Source organism: Panthera onca, chromosome D3 (genome assembly GCF_046562875.1).
Source record: "Panthera onca isolate mPanOnc1 chromosome D3, mPanOnc1 haplotype 2, whole genome shotgun sequence".
In the NCBI taxonomy this organism is placed as follows: domain Eukaryota; kingdom Metazoa; phylum Chordata; class Mammalia; order Carnivora; family Felidae; genus Panthera; species Panthera onca.
Window position 1 is genome coordinate 1,298,050 of NC_138350.1, and position 21,711 is coordinate 1,319,760.

The following is a 21,711-nucleotide window of genomic DNA, read 5'->3' on the forward strand; positions in this document are numbered from 1 at the left end:
CAGTCCCTTCTGTACAGGTTTCTCCCTAGGGGGGTCTCAGCCAGGGGTCCAGGCAGCCTGGGGGACAAGCAGCTCTGCTGTGTCCTCGTCAGGGGATCAGGCCGGGGTCTCAGCTTCTCTGTGAGCTCCTGCTTTCCCAGGACAGGAGCTCAGCCAGCCAGGAGAGAGGGTGCGAAAAGCCAGTGTCCGGTGTCCTGCCCTGCGACTGCCCAGTGCCCAGCCCTCTCTGGTAACAGTCCCTGATGGGGACCACCTCGGACCTGCTGCCTGGCCTGGCCAATCGGAGCCCGGTTCTCGGACTCTCGTGATTGGCTCAGAGTATGCCTACGACTCACGTCCATCCAAGCAGAGCCCCGGGAGCTGCGTGGCCGGTCCCAGAGGGAGCCTCTAGACTGTGGGATCTGAACCTGGGCAGGTGGCCTAGAGGTGGGGTGGCCATCTGCCCGGGTGCCCCGTTATGTAAAGTAAGACAGGGGTTGCGTTTATGTAAGTTAGTATGGTGGGGGGGGGGGTGAGGGGGCTATCGTTACATAAACTTATGCAGAGACTGGCGTTACATAAACTAACAGAGAGACTGTTAGACAGACTACCGCAGGGGCTGCCTTTATAAACTGATACAGGAATTGCTGTATAAACACAGGGACTGTCACCATATAAACTAATACACTGGGTGCCTTTACATAAACTAACACAAGGACTATTCTTAACTAGCACAGCAGCCACCTTCAGGGAGCAGCTGGCATTATATAAACCAACACAAAGATGAAGCCATAAAACGGACAGAGAAAACTGTCCATGGATCTAACTTTTTGAAGTCCTGGATCGTGTTCAGTCAGACGAGTCGGTAAATCTCCTACTTTCTCCAGGCCAGTCTGCCCTGGGTTTTCCGTCTCTCGCACCCGGAGGGGCCTGGCACGATACGCTCCAAAGTCCTCCAGGCACTGCCTCTACGTCTCCCTGTGTCTCTTACCCACAGCCCCCTGCCTGGGCCAGCTCACGGTCCAGAGGACAGCACGCTGGGGGGAACAGCCCGAAGATCTGTGGCTTCAGGAGCACTGCCAGGTTGACCACATGTCCTCACAGAGAGATGCCCGGCACTCGGCGGCTCTTGGAATCGGCCCTGAGCCGAGCTCAAACCATCTTGCTTAGTGTGCAAAAAGGAAGAGCGTGCCGGGCAGGTTCCCGCTAAAACGGGCTGGGGATAAATCGTTTCTCTGCAAGAGAGGCATCCTTCCTAATGCAAAAAGCACGAGTTAGAGGGAACTGGGCCCGGGGCATTACTGTCCCGAGGTGGCGGTGGGGGAGGGGGAGGGGAGCCTGGGTCACGGGCCATCCAGGTGTGGAGAAGTTTCCACAGCAAACAGTCACTCTGGCAGAGGAGCTGCCTGGGAGGACCGGTCGAGGCTCTCCGGACACCGTGACCACACACACTCCAGACTCCATCAGAGCCATCGATACTCCTTCCCGATAAGCGTAACTCCCCTGGGGAACCAGGGCCACCTGTCGTGAACTCGGCGTTTCTCCCAGCTTTTACCCTGAAACCGAACAGAGGCGTCCGTCCTCTTCCGGCCGCGGCCGCGCTTCTCCGAAAGGCACGGTGCCACGTACCGCAGCTCCAGGAGCACAGCCAGGCTGAGCCTGTTTTCCGTCGGGTGGATCTGTCCACCGCGCAAACAGGTGGCTGGTGTCCAGGCCTGAGGCTGGCTCAGACCTACACACCTAGTCTGGTTAGGGATGAGCGGGGCCAGGGAACGAGGCGCCACCGTGTCCGACGCTCCTGTCGTGACGCGGCTGCCCTCCTGAAGTCCTAGCGTGGGTGGCACTTCTGTAGGAGGCGCACGTGGCTTCCCGTCGACACGGCAGCAGTCACTCACACCCTCTGTTCTTTTCCCTAACACAGTAACTGAAGAACCGCTAAGAGCTCGGTGCCCTGCCAGGCAGCGGTCTGTGCAACGGAGAGGCTCTGTGACTATGGCCCAACGTCTCCCCAGCCCTGTGACAGCAGCAAGTGAAGGAAGCTTTTCTCACCTAAGGAGCAGGAAGGTGATACCACCGGGGCAGGGAGTATCCACCAGACTAGTTTTCCCCGTAGCATCTACATTAGATTTCACTGTCCCTCCAAGCAGCCATGCAGTGAACGTTAGTAGCACGTACCGTGTACCAGGCCCTGGCTAGCTAGGTACGGTCCGTGATCGGACTGTGGCCCCACAGAGAGCCATGGAAATAGACCGAATGGTCAGAACTCCTGGTTTCAGGTGACAGGGTGACAGCAACACAATTCCAGGGGCGCCTGGGTGGCTCAGTCGGGTAAGCGTCTGCCTTTGGCTCAGGTCATGATCTCACGGTTCGCGGCTTCGAGCCCCGCCTCCGGCTCTGTGCTGACAGCTAGGAGTCTGGACCCTGCTCCGGATTCTGTGTCTTCTTCTCTCTCTGTCCCTCCCCTGCTCATACTCTCTCTCTCAAAAATAAATAAACATTAAAGAAAAAAAAAAAAAAGAAACAGAACTCCAAATGCCGGAAGTCAAGGGCATTTGTTGGTCAAGGCCCACGAGGACGGGTGCTGAGCTGGCTGTTCTCTGGGCGCCCCTCATGTTCCACTCGTCATCCTTCCTGCCCTGATCTGTCCAGGGAGGCCCAAGTCTGCCTGAACGCAGTTCCTCACCTTCTGGTTGACTCAGCCAGCTGAGGGAGTCGGAGGAGACTGGAGGACAGGAGGAGAGGGAAGTTGGGGCATTTCTCCTGCCTCTTTCCTGCTGGCCTGTGGCTCTGGCAGAGGCTGCACTTCTCGAAGGTCACAGATCTGCCTGCCGCCGCTCTCCCGGGGCTACACCGCTCCCTGGCCCCCAGAAACCTTGCTCTTCCCTTGTCACGCAGACGGGACCAGGATAAAGACTCCCGGCTGTCGCGAGGCCCAGGGCTGCTCTGGCAGTACGCGGGTCCCCTTCACTTGCCTGCACCCCTGACAACTCTGGACTCTTCGGTTGTCCGTGTCGGGTTGCCATCCGGTCCCTCCTGGATCCCACCTGAGTCAGGTGTGCCATCACACTACGGGAGGCAGAGAGGCGTGAGCTTCGGGAGCAGCAGACACCAGACAACTGAACATCCTCCCGTCCCCTCACTCCCGGCTCCAGCTCCGTTCTGTCCCATGATGGGCCAGCCTCTCCAGGTGGTGGGAAACGTGGGGGTCCACAGACCCTGAGCCTCATGCCATCGGGCCACGGCCACTACAGAAATACACGCCGTGTGTGCTCCACCTTGGAAAATATCAAGGAAGTGCCCCGACTGCTTTGGTCCATCTTGAACCCCAACAGGTATGGGGTCAGTGCTTCTCGGGGGTCACTGAATGCTCGTCAATGTTAACGTGTGAGTCAGATCGACACTATTGCTTCCCCGATGTCCTCTCACCGTTCCGGAGAAGGAGCCAGAGACTGCTGACTCTCGGGCTCCAATTCTTTCTTCATTAAATCCAAGAGCAATGTACCAAGCAGGCAGAACCACTTAAATGAGCAACCGGAAACACACCTGGGGGTCGGGTTTCTAGATTGTCACCCCAGATCTGGGCCCAGCTGTCTGGCTGTGTCTGGGCCCTTTCAGGGACCGCCGCTCCACGAACAGGCTCAGGTGTCTGGCCGCACAAATAATGCTGCTTGTTCAGGAAAATGAGACGAATGCCTGAATGCTGGGAACGCGTGACTGCATTCCCGGGGCTGTATCTTTGGGACGATCCTGTCTTTATCTGACATTCAGGTGGACCACTGTTCCTAGAACTGAAAGGCAAGTGAGAGGCGACTGTGCAGGAAAATCACTCACAGGGACAGAGGCCTGGTCCTCCCGCACAGTCGGGACTGACGTACGTGTGCACCTCTGAGGACTGCGCGTTCACAAATGGCTCAGCCAGACGACACTGCTTGGCAAGACGGGCCGCGCGGCCCAGTCCTTTCAGACAGTGACTTGCCCGCACGCGGTCTGGGTCAGGTGCGCACAGACTAGCGGCGTCTGGCTGGCAGGATCCCTGCGGGTGGGGGGACGGAGCATCCCGCATGCCCCACGGCGAGAGTCACCCGGTGGGACCAGAGACCGCGAGAGGGAAAGGCTGTCTGAGGGAACAGCGTGTTGGATTTCCACGGCAGAGGAAGGACGGTTGACACTTGGGTCCCGGGAAGTGCATCACGTCACTGTCACGTGACAAATAAGAAGAGCGATGACTGTCCAAGAGAGCGAAGCGGCGCTGGCGCCATTTAAGACGTCATCAGGCATCCCGTGGGCTCGTCAGCCTGCTGTGGCGCAAACGTTTTAAGAGGCGATTTCCAACTCCCTTCCAGCGGGAGCTGCTGTCTTTTTGTTTGCGGACTGAGATTTGTGTCAGCCAATGACTCACCGATCTCACGGACCCAAACTCTAGCCTGTCTGAAGGCACCGGTCTGATCTCTTCCTAACATCGTGGGCGAGCACCTGCACGCGGCTGGCGTCGCGGTCTCAGGTCCGCCTTCTTCATCTCGGATTATCTAGTGATGCGCGGAGAGGGCCCTCGGGGCTCGGAAACATCCCCTGGTCCTTCCTGTGGGCTGGGGCAATTGAGCCCCCGGGTTTAGAGGAACACTTTCTTCCAGAATGAAGACTGCAATCCCCAGCCCTCCTCGCAGGAAGGTTGTGTCCCAAGACAGTTTCCACCAATGGCATGAGGAAGGAAGTGACTCGTGGTGCCTCTGGTTATGCCCTGAAGCCCGCCCTTCCTTCCTCTGCCCTCCCCCGACGGTCACGGGTGAGCGTGCGCCATCTCGGGTCACGAGGAGCAGGAGGCTCGGCCAGGGCTGGGACAGCAGAGCTTGGGGACGGGCTGTGCCGGTCCAATTTCCAGACACATAATTACGAGCGGACTCAGAGAATGGAAGTCCCCCGCCCCCCACATCCAGGGTGTGCTTGGCGCTGGGCAGCGGCAGCAGAGGGGGCCAGGTGAGGCCCGTGGCCGACCCTCATCTCCAGTCCTCCCACCATTCTGCGCACACCCGACCCGTCACAGAAACCGCCTCCTGCCTGATCAGCAGAGTCACCATGTGAGATAGTGACTGGTGGCCGGGGTCACATGAGGTCGCGTCACCGTGGGCGAGGAGCAGCCGGCCCCACTGTGACACCCTCACTCCTGGACCCGAGGCTCAAGTTTCCCACCCCTCACAGGGGAAGGCAATCTCTGGGCTGGGGAAGAGAAATCTGAAAGAAAGAGGAGACGAGAGGAGGGTCTGAGAGGCCCTCCCCCAGCACCCTCCCCCACACCAGCTCTGAAAGGCAGAACGGCAGGCACCCCCCCCCACCCCAAAATCTGAGGCCCGAACACAGGGGGCTTGGGTTGGCTTCCCACCTGGGATTCTGGGAGCAGTGGCTTCAGGGGACCGCGCACAGCCAGAGCGAAGGCAGGGGGAGAAGAGCTGGCAGACGGGGCTTCAGGGTAGAGAGGACCCAGGAGAGACCCTCTGGGTTTGCACATCCCGATAAGCGGGGGGGGGGGGGGGGGGGGGGTCAGTGTGGCGCCCTGAGTCCCACAGAAGGGATGGGGCGCCAGGGACACGTGCTGGGTCAGGGGACGTGAGGTCAGGCACGCTGACCATGAGGACCAGACCCCGAACGGGGACGTGCGTGGTCAGCAGACGTCGGCACAGGACGTGACGACTGAGGGTCCCACCCTGACCCCATGTCAACCTGAGAGAGGACAGAGAAGGCCCTGTGTTGTCTAGAAGAGGAATCTCACACCCTGACGGACGCCATTCACCCGGAACGGAATCTTTTTCTGCCATTAGGCAGAGTGAAGGCTCTGGAGGAAAACTATAGTCTAAAGGAATCAAGTTATTTTACACACCTGAGTTGACTGCCTGGCACTCTGTGCCTCTACACTTACGAGCACACTTCTTTGGGGAAAATAGTTACTTTCAGCCTCACAAACATCAAATTTGCGCTAAGGCCCAGGAGGATCAACATCAATTTTTCTTCTTAACCAGGAAGCAGGGTTTGCCCAGGGCCGAGGAGGCGGGTGTGGGTGTGACCCCATCTGGAATCTGGAGGGTGGGTTTAGAGGGACCTTCAGGGACGTCAGGGTGGGCAGAAGGGCTGCTCCGCCAAGGAATGGGAGTAGCAGGGCGGGGATGGGAGGCGCAGGACAGATGGAGGGAAGAGGACAGAGAAAAAAGGAGGACAGACAGCCGGGCTGGCGGACACAGCACTGGGTTAGGGAAATCCTGGGGGCGGGGCTGACCCTTTCCTCAGCGCCCCCCCCCCCCCCCGCCCGCCCCGATGTGGGAGCAGCCGCCTCCCCCCACTCTGGGAGGACAGAAATTGGCACAGAACTTCCTCATCAGACGCCGGCTCCTTCAGTCGTTCACGGGGTGTCACCAGTCACGTGCTGAGATCCTGGCAGTGTCCGCTCAGGGCTGATGAGTGGTGACCGGAGCTGACAAGGTCCCTCCCGCCTGGGAAACACACCACATGCAACAAAATACGTAACACAGCGATGATTTCAGACAGCGGAAGAGGCTACGACGGAAATGAAGGCCGTGAGTAAAGGGGAGACTAATGCGGGAGGCCACCTTCACGGCGTCCGAGAAGTGCTCCGTGAGGGGACTTCTGGTGCCAAGACGGAAAGGAGGAGCATCAGAAGGAACATTCTAGGCAGAAGGAAGGCAGACGCGACGTTCCGCCAGACGCGAAAGAGACCAACCAGAAGAACCTGAGCGCGCGCGGCATGGACGGTGGGAGAGGCAGGCTCGGCCCCACCAGGTCGGGCGCAGAGGGCAGTGGGCCAGGTCAGGCGCACCCTCGTGGGTCCGGGCGCACAGTCTGGACGCCCTCCTCGCAGCAGGGGAAACAGCAGGCGCACACCCACGGTCATCCAGAAGCTGTTCCACCACCTACTGGCGCGTTCCCTATCCTGCTCGCTCGTCTTTCTCTAGAAAAGCCTTCCTCTCGGAGACCAGTTGCTCCTCTTGGGCGCCCACATGCTTTACGGAGTATTTCAAGCTCCGGCGGGGGACCCGGGGGTTCGCAGGAAGTTCCCGGGATACCTGTCCAGCTTGATGGAGGAACGCCAACCAGATGGCAGCTCGGGAGGGGACACGGGCTTGCGGGGCCCTGCGGGAGCCTGTGAGGAGCTGTAGGACTCCACCTGGTCATCCGAGCCCCCGTCCCCGCGGCCCGGGCCTGTGCCCACCAGGCAGCGTCCAGGCCTGAGCACTGACGCCGTGGGGCTTCTGACTGGGACAAAGGGTGCCACTTCTCTGAACTCGAGGGTTACTGGTTTCGAGTGTGGGCCATCAGGGAAATGCTGAGAGGACCCCGGGGGTGGCCGGGCCTGCCGTCAGCATCAGTAACCCTTCTTCAAGGGTTCTTCCACAGGTGTTATTGATCTGGGGACGTCGCGGTACAGAATGCCAACCGCCTCTCCCAGTGTGCGGGCCACTCTCCCTTCCTCTTCAGTGTGCACGGGCCATGGGATCAATGTCCATGCAACGGGTAGGAGAACAAGCACCATGCCCTTTAGAGAAGGGGCACATCTGGACTTCGCTTAGGCTGTGCAATGCTGGGCTTAGTGTGCAATGTTCCCACACTAGCAACGAGAGAAGGCCAGGTCACCTACAAAGTCGTGGCTCTGAGCCCAGCAGAGAGCAGAGGATGCAGGGAGAGCAGCTGACCTGACACAAAGGAAGGAAGGTGCTTCCCAGGACACACGGGGACGGACCACTGGCTCCAGTCACCTTAGATGTTTACAAATAGCCAGGAGCCAGCAGGGAAATCCTGTGGAGGAGCAACGTCTCCTGAGGGGAAAAAGAAATCTGCAAAGCAGAAGAGTCAGACAATTGCACTAATGCCCACAGAGATAGCTAACGTCTCAGGCTCAGTGCTGACTCCATATGTATACGCCTCGTCCCTCGTCCTCTGTGTGACACGCCCTCTTTAAACTCCCAAGTTCACAGACAGGAGACGGAGCTAAGAGAGATGGAGTGACGTCACCCAGGCCACACCGCGGGGGCGGCACGGGCCCCCCACTGGCCGGCTGACTCCAGACTCTGCACAGCTCTCCGCGAAGCCACGGCCCCTCCCAGGGACAGGAGCACAAGGTCGTCTCGGAGCAGAGCCCAGGGAGGTGCAGGGGGAAGGACACACAGCACATGGCGGGGCCGAAACGTGTGAAGACGTTCCAGCGATGGGCTAGAACAGAGGACGACAGACGAGAAGTGGCCGCTGGTGCTGACAGTGATAAACAACACCTGAGTGGGGACCCGTCTGTGTGTGTCACCCTCCTCTGAGAGGAAGAATTCCTGGATAAGACAAACGTAAAACGTCAGGATTAAAATTGCACGTGAGGAGAGGCCGCCTCCGACATTTCTCAGGAAACCTGCTTCGTGAGCCGACCCTGTCGAGAGGTCCTGGGGTTCCACCCACACCCCGTGGATGAGTGCCTGTCGCTGTCTGATCCTCTCAAATGCCGTAGTTTACATGCAGTGACTACTCTCAGGCCGATTCCGTGTCCGACGGGCCCGGGACCAGGAGCCCCGAGCAAGCCTGCCAGAACACGGGGGGCAGAGCTGAACCGGTTTCGTTTCTCAACGTTTGCCGCACTTGACGTGCTCGGCAGGAATCCCTCGCTGAGGAAAGCGGCCTCCAACCCTGTGTGGGGTCCCCGAGGACACATCCAGGGCCCTGCATCCCCACAGCGCGCTGAGTGCTCGGAGCTGGGCTGGGCTCGGGATGTGAGCGTGTTGTTCTGACGGGCAGTGACCGGGCATCAGGCATGATAATCAGACCTGCCAGGGGACCGTCTCTGCAGCTGGCGTCCTGCCGCTTGGGCTGGGTGGGGTCAAACGTTACTGCACTTGAATAAACACTGGACAAAGCCATTCATCTTTCGAGAGTGCTGAGGGCAGAGCACGGACAGTCACCCGGAGAGGGAGACGTGCATGGACTCACGACTGTAAGGGCAGAGAATCATCAGACCGTCTAGCAGACCAAGTTGTGCCGGGAATCTCCCGACCACCTCAGAGAGACCCCACCCCAGGGTGCTCCCTCCAGCGTCTCACACCCAGCCCCCCACCCCACCTGTCCTGGTGCAACTGTGTGGGCGTAGACAGTGGGCCATCCCAGCCAGTACTGTGGGGGTCCCTCCTGGGGCTTCCCAGCAAGGAGCCCTGGAGAGGCAGGTGCAGGGGGAGGAGGGGGAGAGCGGAGTGAGGCCAAGCGGGGGGCGGAGCATGCTCCCAAGTTAGGCCATTGACACCCTCTGCACCACTGAGCCGTCTACACCGGTCTCTCCAGAGAGGCTCCGGGGGCCCCTGCGAACATGAGCAAGTCTGCACCTGGGGAGGCGGGGTTAACTCCGAGAATGTTCCCATATTCATCATCTTTCTGTGGACACTTTCGCAGGCCTCCCAGGCTGCTGAGACAGAGAGGTTGCCCAGGAGCACTGACTGCCGAGAGCACCTGGCCCAGGTGAGAAAGGGGCTCCTCGGGCAGGTGACCAGCGGCCCTGATCCGGGAGGAGGAGAGACACCTGAGAGAGAAACAGCCACAGCGACGGTGGCCTTCCCCCATCCTGGCCCACGTGCGGTGTGTTCGGACTTGGGGAATGCTACACGCTTGGCTTTACCTGTCCCAAGAGCCCAGCGAGGGACTCGGCGTGTACGTCACTGCCCAGGTGGCTCTGACTTAGGAAAATTTGTCCCCAAGTTGCTGCTTCCTCCGTCTCCTGAAGAATGTGAAGATCTGGTGATCAAACCCTTGGGTCAAGGAGAAACCAATTCCAAAGCTATTGTGAGAACCAACGAAGGGCAGAGGTGGTGTCCCACAGCAAAGCGGGGAGGAAATGAATGACAGATGCCCAACCGCAGACGTGCAGTCACAGTCGATGTGCCGTTCCTGTTTCACTGTGGACGGACCTTGAGCACAGGTCCCCAAGGAGGGACGCACCTGCCCCCAGGCGTCCCCAGTGACAGCTCCTTAGAACGCAGCTCTGACTCTGGTCCTACTTGGCGGGTGTGGCCTGCACTGTTGCACGTGTGACACAGAATGCAACTCCCCACACTGGGAGATCCCCGTGTTAAATCACAGATGAATCAAGACATCGCCGTGCCCTCAGGCGTCCTGGGGATAAGGAGGAATCAAAGATCAAACCTTCCGCGTCAGGTGGAGAAAGTAATTTTGACACGTCGCCGCAGGCTGTTAGGAGGACTCATTAAAGCTGAAGCGGAATCCAAAGGTCACTGCCAGGAGGGCCACAGAGCACCTCCTGGAGAAGGGGGCGTGCACAGGGTGACCCCGCCCCCCAGAGCTGTAGCTGACTAGCTGAGTGGGAGGGGATCCGGGTCCAGGGAGGAGATGACAGCCTAACCGGGGAGCTCCTCCCTGCTGGTGACATTCCAGCCACTTTTTCTTGTCCAAATTGTGACAGCTGTGAGGTTTTATGAGAGCATTAAGATGTTCACTGCAGTCATATAAAATGTGTTTGCCTGGTTTCCCCTTTCTGGGGTCAACAAGATTCTGGTATTCGGTGTAGTTGCCTTCTCCCAACACAGAAGCAGTTGCCTCTTGGAACAGACTTTTGTTCTCTGGAGCTGAGCTGCCACTGCCACATAGTATTTGGGTTCAGCACCTACACTCCTGCCTCAGGGCCTCATTCATCCCTGCCTAGAGAAGCCTAGATTTCGCTGTTTGTCCTCTAGCTGCCCTTCCCCCCACCACCCAGCTGTCCCCTGTCTTCATGACTCGGGACAAGAGGCCCTTCACCTGGGTGGCAATAATGCCCCAGGGGGCGGGAGCCAAAGCCTCTGTCTATGTTATCGGGGTTGAGGTTTCATGCAACATCACTTGAAGCTTTCTGTATCGCCCCACATCGGCCTCGGAAGCTGCCTGCTGGGCCTCCACAGGGCAGGGAAGCAGCAGCACTTGGACCTCTGGGAGTTTCTGCATCATGGTCTGATTGCATGTACAAGAGACCTATCCAGAGTAGCTTTGCTCCGTGTTTTTTCTTCACATTCAAAACATATGCCCAGTGTTCTTGCCTTCATATGTTTTCAGACAGCAGTGGCAACGTCTGAATGCAGATCAGGAAGTCTGTTTTCCAAGGAGTTTGGCAAAGAACCAACGGCTGACGTAGCCCAGATGGATTCTCAGAAAGCACACTCATGGCTGCTTCATTGTCCCCTCCAGGCCCATAAGGCTTTTAAGTCATTTGACCTCATTTCCTGTGCTCTGTAAGATTCTGCTTCTCGCTAAACTGATTCCACAACTTCTGCCAATGGACTTCCTTTGTGTTGCTGCCAGAATTCATCAACTCGAGTTAAATCGCAAGACTTCTTGTTTTTTCTCCCTGGTCTAGCACTGGCTGGAAAAGTTTCCGCTCCTAAAGATTCTTCCAGATTAACTCTGTTTATGTGGAAATCAGTCCATCATGCACCAGGGCTGGTGTAAAGGAGCTGTCAAATCTGCGTCCCCATCAAGAGGACAGAGCAAGGCCTTGGGGGCTGAACAGGCTCCAGTTGTGTCCCTGCAAGGACACCGTTCCATGGACGTCTCACACACAGCCCGAGTTCCTCATCTAGATTCCCTGAGACCTTTTCTGCTGCCGTTCCCCTCCACACCCCTTGTAGGAACAGGACCCGGTGTGACAAAAAAGTAGAAGCGGCTGTCAGCAATAGCATCCACAATAGTTTCCATTTCTGTGTCTGCAAGAATCGTGACTGTTAATTACACGATACAAGCATCTCCTTCTTCTGATTACACAACGCAAGGAAGAAAATTGAGATACGCATCAGAAACGCTGGTTACTTGTGTTACAGCACAAGCTGCCTCTTCTGCATGTGCAGTGCCTTCCAGTGTACTTATTGAGGTAGCAGAAATAAAAAATAAATAATATGACTCACTGAATTGACTTCAAACATCTAGATTACTGTTTTATCATAAAGGCTACAACTCAGGAAGAGACAGATGAGACAGCTGCACAGGGCAAGGGAAGGGGACAGGGCCCGGGGCTTCCCCGTCTGATCCCGGCACACCACACTCCCCAGATCTCCACGTGTTCATCAACGCAGAAGCTCCCACCCACCTCTACCTCTTTCCTCCCACACAGAATTCTTCATCTCCCTGAAGCTGCACTCCCACACCGCCCCTCCCCTGCGGCCCCACCTGCTCTCCTGGATCCCCGTCAGCACTGAAACACGCAAACACGCGCCAGGACTTTGCACGCTGAACACCCGCTTCTCCGCCACACTCACCCCCGAACCGCGGGCTCCAGCTTGTTCCCACACACTCAGAATCTTCCAGGGACACAGGAGCCGCAGGACCATGGTCTCATGGATCATCTGAGTGCTTTTCCCTCCCCCTGGCTCCTGTCACTCTGGGGTCACCCCCACCCCACCCGGGTGGACTGCGTTCGGGGGCTCAGGGGGCATCACCAGCGGTGGAGCCCGTCCACGTGCCCATCCCCTCCCAACAGACCCCACGTGTTTAGGAGCACACCGCAGGGGACCCAGATAGAGGGAACTTTCTCCGTCCTTCATCCGAAATCAAACTATAACCGGCATCGCGTATCTCTCTCCAGGAAACTACCTGGGATGACGTGGGTGTGTCCCTATCCTGTCCCTCTGCAGTATCGGGTGCATGTTCGGATGTGCACCTGACCTGCGCATGGGGGGTGGCCCCCGTGGAGAAGAGGTCTCTGTGATGAGAACTGTCGCGCCCCGCCCGGGGTCTCCTCGTGGCCCGCGGCGTCTGGCTGGCGGGTGTGTGGGACCCTCGGGTCTGTGGGAGAGGAGGTGGGGCCAGGGGCTCGCGGTCCTGTCCTTCCAGCACGCGCCTAGGGAGATGTGGACCCGGCCCCACAGGGACGTGCAGCAGGGGCTTCCCTGAGCGTGTTGTGGGGGCCGCCACCTCCTGGTCTCCTGGGACAGTGGAGAGAGAGCCCGGGGAGGGCGAGCCTCGGAGGACGACGCGGGTTTGAACCACGGAGCTCCTGTACGCTTAGCCATGGGAGCACGTGTGCCAAACAGTCATTTGTAAAAACAAGTGTCATAAACAGAATGAAAGATATAACACAGGGCTGTTGATGTGTGTTTAAAATATATGCCCACAAAACAGCAACGGACATTTTGCAAGAATAGTTTCAAATAAAAAGATAAGCATAAAACACACTTCAGGGATTTCCTAAGAATAAAATCTTAGGAGTCTCAAATTCAATAAAAATAAAAAGGATACTATTAAACTCAGCTTTACGATTTCCTAAGGGCAAGAGTGAATGAGCAGTGAAGGAGTGGAATAGGGGCTGGGGGGATGTGCCTGCAGGCAGCTGCTGCGCATGTGCTGAGACAGCAGTGTGATTCCCCTGCCCCTTTCCCTGAGGTCCAGCGAAGGAGATGCCAGGACAGAAACTGGGAGACCCTCTGAGGTGGTCCTCACATCACAGGTGCCATCCCCAGGGAAGGACTGTGGGCCCCACCCTCCGGCCTGGCCCCGCCTCCTGACCCAACTCCTCCCACGATGCATGGCCCAACTCTCTGCTCCAGCCAAGCCACCGGGCCTGCCCCCACCCTTCTCCTCTATTACCACCCTCCCTCCATTATGTAGTCAGGAAACTCTCCTCACCCCCACCCACCAACCAGGCCTGCCCTCAGACCCGACTCCACCCACCAGCATGACCCCACCTTGCTGTCTGGCCCTGGCCTCTGATCCTACCAGCCCTTCTCTGGCATGACCTCCCTATTGCAGTCCCTATAAACTGCCCCGCCCCCTCCAACCTAACTCCGCCCACGGCAAGGCTCCACCCACCGACAGAGCACAGCCCCTCCTATCTGGCGCCACCCTCTGACCCGACCCAATCCATATCCAGCCGAGACCCTCTACTCCAGCCACACCCCCGAGCCTGGCCCCACCCACCTCACAGGCTCTACTCCCTGTCTGGCCCCACCTTCCTACCCTGCGGCACACTCTGGTTTGCCCCAAGGCTTTGCCCTACCCCCACCTCTCTCCCTCCTGCCTGCCCCGCCCTCAGCCTGGCCTGGCTGACCCACCTGACCCCACCCCTCTGGCTCAGCCCCGCCCCCGGATGCTCCGCCCCTTGGCCACTCACAGGGTGAATAGGGGAACCCAACTCCTGCCAGTTGCCCATCAGAGAGTTTTTAAATGGAATTCTTGTGGGACGAAATGATTGATACAAAGGGAATTAACCTATTCACGGGTAAGCACAAACATCTGGGGATAATTCACTCGGAGACTTTCTGTCCATGCACGAAAACATAAGGCAAACTAAAGTGTGTGCACGGGCGAGACCACGGAACTTTCAGACACTCTGAAATTCACCGCGCGTGGAGACGACTTGTTCAGGATGAGCGCCGCCTGGGTTGTCTTCGCGGGTCTGCGGGGCCGGCGAGACACGTCGACGTGCGTTTCACCACGACGGGGACATTCAGGGGCCATTCTCACCAAGACACGTGCCCAGGGACGAAGGGGCCAGCAGGCACAGCCAACTTCTCAGAGCTGCACAAGGAACGCGTATCGACGGCACCGCAGAGGAGAGCAGGCGAGGCAGGGGGTCCGAGAAGCCGCCCACCCACAGTTCCACCATCGGAGACCCCTCACCTGTAGCAATCAACGCCGCATCTCTTAATTTTACTTTGTCTTAGAAAAAGGCACAGATTCAGAAACTGCAACGGTCCAGAGGGTCAGCACGGCCCTCGTTCAAGGAGGACACGCAAATTCGCGACGCGTTCCATATGCTTACGTCACGGAGACGAAAAGCCCAGCGGAGGGCATACGGTCAAGAAGCCCGGAACAACGCCGTCTGGTGACAGCCGTGCCGACGCTTCCCAGGGTGAGCGCCTGGTAGCGCGCAGAACTGCTGAATCACCACGTCGTCGCACACTTCGCTAACACAGCACCGTGTCAATTCCGCTTCGGTCGAAAAAGAGCACACGCCTACCGCGTGGAATATATACACCCCTCCTCACACCTAGATGCAACCGTGTTATAAAGCACATTTCACCACCTGCCCCTGTCACTCCACACCCAGCCGAGACCCCGGGTGTAAATGACACATCTGCACGACCAGCTAGTCTCTGCAGGGCCTGCCATCGAGCGCTGTCCCAGAGTGCGCTGCACGCTCCCGCTTTTGGTCCTGGAGGACCCCAATGTTTTGATATCACACGCTGGGATGTGTGAGTGACCCCAGGGCACACGCGCACCCTTCAGCGTGGCCCCGGCAGTGGATGTGCCCTGTGCACAGGGACACCTGTGGCCTTGTCTCCTGGCTGCACCGTTTCCATCATGGGGTCCAGAGAGGCTCTGGAAAGTTCCCTCTACACCTTCCCTGTCATGAACATCCTGACACAGAGGCTGGACTTAGGAGGGAGTCAGGACCGGGGACCCGAGAAGGGCTCTCAGGCTGCAGGGTCGAGACCCCACGGTCCCGTCCCCCCCCTCACCCCCACCCCCACTACAGTTGTCCACTCTGCTCTCAGCAGGGGCACGGCCGGGGCGGGGCAGGGAGGGTCCCCACCTTGGGCTCCAGCAGTGGACACGGCACCTCCTGCTGCCTGAGCGCCCACACTCCTGTTCAGGGTCACGGCTGCGGGTAGCTCCTGGGGTTTTTTCGCAAAGCTCCCACTACACCCCCTGCAACGTTACTTGGATCTTGTCTCAATTCCCTTAGAAATTGCTAAATTACGTTGTTCGCATCAGTCATGACATCGGCTCAAACATACAATGAGTCCGGTTATGGGAAACAGAGAAACGTGCACCTGGGCGCAATCGGCTCTGTGGACTGAATGTCCCGGCCGCCTGTGGTTCTTCTATCAACTGGGCCACTGTCTCCTTCCCTTGATCCTCCCCAGATTCACTTCCCTGCCGGAGACCCCCGCGGGCCTGCACCCAGACACAGCCTGAAGCACCTGCCCCGGACGTCGGGTCAGTGAAGGCAATTCTGCCCGAGGACAAGTGACATGAGGCCTTGTGTGCTGGCCGCTCAGGCCTGCTGATTTGGGGAGCAGACCCACTCGGTCCTCCTGCCGGATCCCCAGGGCCACCCCCGTCTGCCGACTGAGCACCCACGCTCACGTATTTGAGGACGCGGGAGTAGGGACGTCTTCTTCCCCAAACAACCTATGTGTATCACGCAGAACGATAAATTCTCACAGGAGTCATGTGTAGGGAGTGACAAGCTGATCCTAAAATTCATATGAAAAGGCAAAGGAAGAGAACAATCAGAACAATTTTGAGGAAGAAAGAGTTGGAAGGATGCTCTAGCCAATCTTAGGAATTCATATAAAATTACAGGAATCAAGAGAGCGAGGTATCGACAAAGAGTAGGAATGTAATTGAGGGAACAAAATCTACAATCCAGAAACAGACCCGCAATACCATGGAAACTCACTCTTTACAAAGTTGAATAGTAATCCCATGGAGTAAGTATAGTCTGTGCAACTAATGGTGTTGGAAAGACTGGACACTCATATACAAATTGAGTATCAACCAGAAGCCTTGTACCTTTTACGAAAATACGGCAAAAGTAGACCACAGATCAAACGTTCCAAAATTGGATTGTGGCGGCGCTCTGCAACTCTTTAAACTTACTAAAAATCCTTGAGTGTGTGGTATGTACATTATACCCCAGAAAGGTGTTCTAACATACCCTTGCGCGCTTATTAGAACGGCCAACATCTCAGACCTGTGACAGAGTGCTGCTGAGGGTGTGAACCAACCAGAGGTCTCATGCCCTGCGAGTGATCCTGTGACATGGTACGATTCCAGAAAACAATATGGCGGCTGCTCAGACGGTCTCTCTCTCTCTCCTTCTCTCTCTCTCACACACACACACATGCATGCAACCCAGCCAGTTCATTCCCACATTCTCACCGGGGAAACTGAGAGCAAATGCCTACAATAAAAACACCTCTACAGGGGCACCTGGGTCGGTCCAGGGTCCGACTTCGGCTCAGGTCATGATCTCACAGTTTGTGAGTTCGAGCCCTGCATCTGGTTCTGTGCTGACGGCTCAGAGCCTGGGGCCTGCTTCAGATTCTGTGTCTTCCTCTCTCTCTGCTCTTCCCCCACTCATGGTCTATCTCTCTCTCTCTTAAAAATAAACATTAAAAAAATATATTAAAAAAATAAAAAAACAAACCCCTCTACAAACGAGCAGCTTTGTTTGTCATCAGCAAAACCGGAAATAACCGAACATCCATCCCCAGCTCACTGGATCAACAAGCTGCGGTCTTTCCACACTGGCACCTGCTCAGCACCAGAGGGGTGAGCCACAGACATGCAAATCCACGGACAAGGTCAAAACCATTGTTTTGAGGAAGAGAAGCCAAAGTGAGTACCAATGGCAGGACTCTGTTCACATGACGTTCTAGGAAGTCGAAGTACATCATGGCGACTGCATGCAGAGCACCTGATGCTGGGCGGCCAGTGGGTGACAAAAGGGAACGAGAGAAGTTGGGGGGTGCTGAATGTGCTCATCACTTTTTTTCTGTTATTTTATAAGCATCATTTTTTATGAATGTAATTTATTGTCAAACTGGCTTGCATAAACACCCAGTGCTCATCCTCCTAAGTGCCCTCCCTCAGTGCCCATCACCCACTTTCCCTTCTCCCCCACCCCCCCTCCACCCTCAGTTTGTTCTCTGTATTTAAGGGTCTCTTGTGGTCTGCCTCCCTCCCTCTGTTTGTAACTATTTTTCCCCTTCCTTTCTTCCATGGTCTTCTGTTATGTTTCTTAAGATCCACATATGAGTGAAAAAATATGTGTCTTTCTCTGGCTGACTTATTTCACTCAGCATAATACCTCTGGTTCCATCCATGTTGCTGCAAATGGCAAGATTTCATTCTTATTACCAATTAGTATTCCATTGTATATATCAACCAAATCTTCTTTATCCATTAGTCAGTTGATGGAAATTTATGCTCTCTCCATAATCTGGCTATTATTTAAAGCACTGCTATAAACATTGGGGTACATGTGCCTCTATGCATCAGCACTCCTGTATCCCTTGGGTAAATTCTTAGCAGTGCTATTGCTGGGTCATACGGTAGTTCTAGTTTTAATTTTTTAAGGAAACTCCACAGTGTTTTCTAGAGCAGCTGCGCCAGTTTGCATTCTTGCCAACAGTGCAAGAGGGTTCCCATTTCTCCACATCCTCACCAGCATCTGTTGTTTCCCGAGTTGTTCATTTTAGCCACTCTGACCAGTGTGAGATGGTATCTCAGTGTGGCTTTGATTTGTATTTCCCTGATGATGAGTAATGTTGAGCATCTTTTCATGTGCCTGTTGGCCATCTGGATGTCTTCTTTGGAAAAGTGCCTATTCATGTCTTCTCATTTTTCCACTAGATTATTTGTTTTTCAGGTGTTGAGTTTGGCTATGTTCTTTATAGATTTTGCATACTAACCCTTTATCTGGTATGTCATTTGCAAATATCTTTTCCCATTCCATCGGTTGCCTTTTGGTTTTGTTGACTGTTTCCTTCACTCTGCAGAAGCTTTTTATCTTGATGAGGTCCCAATAGTTCATTTTTGCTTTTGTTTCCCTTGCCTCCGGAGATATATTGAGTAAGAAGTTGCTGCGGCCAAGGTCAAAGAGGTTGTTGCCTGCTTTCTCCTCTAGGGTTTTGATGGTCTCCTGTCTCACATTTAGGTCTTTCACCCATTTTGTTTATGTTTGTGTATGGTGTAAGAAACTGATCTAGTTTCATTCTTTTGCATGTTGCTGTCCAGTTCTCCCAGGACCATTTGCTAAAGAGACTGTATTTTTTCCATTGGATGCTCTTTCCTGCTTTGTCAAAGAGTAGTTGGCCATACATTTCTGGGTCCAATTCTGGGTTCTATATTCTATTCCATTGGTCTATGGGTCTGTTTTTGTGCCAATACCATACTGTCTTGATGATTACAGCTTTGTAGTAGAGACTAAAGTCTGGCATTGTGATGCCTCCCAGTTTGGTTTTCTTCTTCAATTATTACTTTGGTTTTTCGGGTCTTTTGTAGTTCCATACAAATTTTAGGATTGTTTGTTCTAGCTTTGAGAGGAATCCCAGTGCAATTTTGATTGTGATTGCATTGAATGTGTAGATTGCTTTGGGTAGTACTGACATTTTAACAATATTTACTCTTCTAATCCATGAGCACAGAATGTTTTTCCATTTCTGTGTGTCTTCTTCAATTTCCTTCATAAGCTTTCTATAGTTGTCAGCATACAGATCTTTTACATCTTTGGTTAGGTTTATTCCTAGGCATTTTATAGTTCTTGGTGCAATTGTAAGTGGGATCAGTTTCTTTATTTCTATTTCTGTTGCTTCATTATTGGTGTATAAAAATGCAACTGATTTCTGTACATTGATTTTGTTCCCTGTGACTTTGCTGAATTCATATATCAGTTACAGCAGCCTTTTGGTGGGGTCTTTCGGGTTTTCCATGTAGAGTACCACATCGTCTGTGGAAAGTGAAAGCTTCACTTCTTTGCCAATTTTGATGCCTTTTATTTCATTTTGTTGTCTGATTGCTGATGCTAGGACTTCTAACACTATGTTAAACAACAGTGGTTAGAGTAGACATCCCTGTCGTGTTCCTGATCTCAGGGGGAAAGCTCTCATTGTTTCCCATTGAGCCCTCATGTTTCCCATTGAGGATGATATTAACTGTGGGCTTTTCATGTGTGGCTTTTATAATGTTTATGTTCTTTCTATCCCAACTTTCTTGAGGATTTTTATTAAGAAAGAATGCTGTATTTTGTCAAATGCTTTTTCTGCATCTATTGACAAGATCGTATGGTTCTTATCCTTTCTTCTATTAATATGATAGATCACATTGATTGATTTGTGAATACTGAACGAGCCCTGCAGCCCAGGAATGAATCCCACTTGATCATGGTGAATAATTCTTTTTATATGCTGTTCAATTTGATTTCCTAGTATCTTGTTGAGAATTTTTGCATCCATGTTCATCAGAGATATTGGCCTGTAGCTCTCCTCTTTTGTGAGGTCTCTGTCTGGTTTAGGAATCAAGGTAATGCTGGCTTCACAGAATGAGTCTGGAAGTTTTCCTACCATTTCTACTTTTTGGAACAGCTTGAGAATAGGTATTAACTCTGCTTTTAGAATTCCCCAGGGAAGCCATCTGGTACAGGACTCTTATTTGTTGGGAGAATTTTGATAACTGATTAAATTTCTTCACTAGTTATGGGTCTGTTCAAATTTTCTATTTCTTCCTGTTGGTGTTTTGGTAGTGTGTGGGTGTCTAGGAATTTTTCCATTTATTCCAGGTTGTCCAGTTTGTTGGCATATACTTTTTCATATATTCTCTGATAATTGTTTGTATTTTGGAGGGAGTGGTTGTGATAAATCCATTTTCATTTGTGATTTCATCTGTTTGAGCCCTCTCTCTTTGCCTTTTGAGAAGTCTGGCTAGGGCTTATCAATTTTATTTGTTTCAAAAAGCCAACTCTTAGTTTCATTGACCTGTTCTACTGCTTTTTGTTTTTTGTTTGGATTCTATATTGTTTATTTCTGCTCTGATCTTTATTATTTATCTTCTTCTGCTGGGTTTGGCGTTTCTTTCTTGTTCTGCTTCTAGTTCCTTCGAGTGCTATTAGATTCTGTATTTGGGATTTTTCTTATTTCTTGAGATAGGCCTGGGTTGCAACATATTTTCCTCTTAGGACTGCCTTTGCTGCATCCCAAAGGGTTTGGTTTGTTGTGTTTTCATTTTCATTTTTTTCCACATATTTTAAAATTTCTTCTCTAGTTGCCTGGTTGACCCATTCAATCTTTAGTAGAATGTTTTTTAACCTCCATGCATTTGGAGGTTTTCCAAACTTTTTCCCGTGGTTGCTTTCAAGTTTTATAGCATTATGATCTGAAAGTGTGCATGGTATGATCTCAATTCTTTTGTATTTATTGAGGGCTGTTTTGTGACCCAGTATGTGATCTACCTTGGAGAATGTTACATGTGCACTTGGGAAGAATATATATTCTGCTGCGTTAGGATGAAAAGTTCTAAATATATCTGTCAAGTCCATCTGGTCCAGCGCATCATTCAGGGCCATTGTTTCATTATTGATTTTCTGTCTAGATGATCTGTCCATTGTTGTAATTGGAATATTAAAGTCCCCTGCAATTACCACATTCTTACCAATAAGATTGCTTATGTTTGTGATTGTTTTACAGATTTGGGTGCTTCTGAATTTGGTGCATAAACATTCACAATTATTAGCTCTCTTGATGGGTAGATCTCATAATTATGATATAATGCCCTTCTTCATCTCTTGTTACAGCCTTTAGTTCTAAATCTAGTTTGTCTGATATAAGCATGGCTACTCCAGCTTTCTTTTGACTTCTGGTAGCATGATAGATAGTCCTCCATCCCCTCACTTTCAATCTGAAAGTGTCCTCAGGTCTAAAATGGGTCTCTTATAGACAGCAAATAGATGGGTCTTGTTTGTTTTTTTTTTTTTATCCATTCTGATACCCTATGTCTTTTGGTTGGAGCATTTAGTCCATTTATATTCAGTGTTATTATTGAGAGATATGGGTTTAGAGTCATTGTGATGTCTGTAGGTTTCATGCTTGTAGTGATGTCTCTGATTCTTTGTAGTCTTTGCAACACTCATGGAGTCCCCCTGAGGATCTCTTGTAGGGCTGGTTTAGTGGTGATGAATTCCTTCAGTTTTTGTTTGTTTGGGAAAACCTTTAT

The 21,711-nt window shown here is 53.6% G+C and overlaps 1 pseudogene; it reads right to left on the reverse strand.

The window, feature by feature from the left end:
* Positions 1–9,648: 9,648 nt before the first annotated feature.
* Positions 9,649–11,829, reverse strand: LOC132675224 (sec1 family domain-containing protein 1 pseudogene; annotated as a pseudogene).
* Between the last annotated feature and the right edge of the window lie 9,882 nt (positions 11,830–21,711).